The sequence below is a fragment of the Gastrolobium bilobum genome, unplaced genomic scaffold (genome assembly GCF_033153095.1).
Source record: "Gastrolobium bilobum isolate Gb01-03AN ecotype WA unplaced genomic scaffold, APGP_CSIRO_Gbil_v1 utg56706, whole genome shotgun sequence".
Classification (NCBI taxonomy): Eukaryota; Viridiplantae; Streptophyta; class Magnoliopsida; order Fabales; family Fabaceae; genus Gastrolobium; species Gastrolobium bilobum.
In genome coordinates this window covers 3,186-4,402 of record NW_026897112.1, presented here as the reverse complement: position 1 = coordinate 4,402, position 1,217 = coordinate 3,186, and the positions used below count along the sequence as shown (strand labels likewise).

Sequence of the window (1,217 nt, the reverse complement as noted above, 5' to 3'; positions counted from 1 at the left end):
GTTGTGCGCCCAACAGTGGAGCCCAACAACTTTGAATTGAAGCCTGCTTTGATACATTTGGTGCAGAAGGATCAGTTTGCTGGAACCAGTGCAGAGGACCCTTACTTGCACATAGAGAACTTTTTGTTGTTGAGTGATACTGTGAAGATAAATGGTGTCACAAGAGATGCAATTTTGTTGAGACTATTCACTCATTCACTGACGGATGATGCAAGGAGATGGCTGCAATCATTGCCACAAGGAAGTATAACAACTTGGGATGATCTGCAAACCAAGTTCTTGCAGAGGTTTTTCTCAGCATCAAGAGGGCCAAATTGAAGGACGAGATTACAAGCTTTAAGCAGAAAGAGTCAGAATCCATTTATGAGGCTTGGGAGAGATTCAAGACTTTGTTGAGGAAATGTCCACAGCATGGAATTGAGGCATGGCAACAAGCAGCAATCTTCCTGCAAGGAATGACCACTAACACTAGAACCTTGGTGCATGCCACTGCTGATGGATCATTGACTACCAAGACTCCTCAAGAAGCCTTGGATATCTTCGAGTCATTGGCATCTCAGGAATGTGATAATGCCCAAGTGGCTGACAGAAGGACAGGAATCATCAGGTTGGATGGGTATGATGCTCTGTTGGCAAGGAATGATCAACTGATGCAGACACAGAGACAACTGCAGCAGCAGTTGGATACCCTTATTAAGCAACTCTCCTCACACAAGGTAGCTTCTGTGGAAACCAAGAGTGTATGTGCTATCTGTGGAAAAGGCCATGTGACAGAGGAGTGTGATTATGGGGGATCACCAGAACAAGCAGAGGTGAATGGAGTGTGGTATGATCAGAATAATCAAAGGAACTACAACAATCAGGGAAGGAATGTTTCTGTGCCACCATGGAAGAGCAAGAATCAACACCCAGGATTCAGCTATAGTTCCAACCATCAATTGAACCCACCATTACATCCTCCACCACCACATATGAAGGAGCAGTCAAGTGATCCTGCTGCATAAGCGTTTGCTCAGTTATCTAAGACAACTCAGGATTATATCCAGGGGTCTAATTCATTCAGGGAAGAGACAACTGCATTCATGCAGGAGACCAGAACTTCTTTCAGAAATCAGGAAGCATCAATCAGAAATTTGGAGACCCAGATTGGTCAATTATCAAGACAGATATCAGAGAGACCACAAGGGAAATTTCCAGGTGATACATTAGTGAATCCT

The 1,217-nt window shown here is 44.1% G+C and overlaps 1 non-coding gene across 1 annotated transcript; it reads right to left on the bottom strand.

Moving 5' to 3' along the window:
• Nucleotides 1-311: 311 nt before the first annotated feature.
• LOC133304282 (small nucleolar RNA R71) lies at nucleotides 312-418 on the bottom strand. Its single transcript, XR_009750588.1, has one exon. It is a non-coding gene; the product is annotated as a small nucleolar RNA R71 (small nucleolar RNA).
• Nucleotides 419-1,217: the final 799 nt, after the last annotated feature.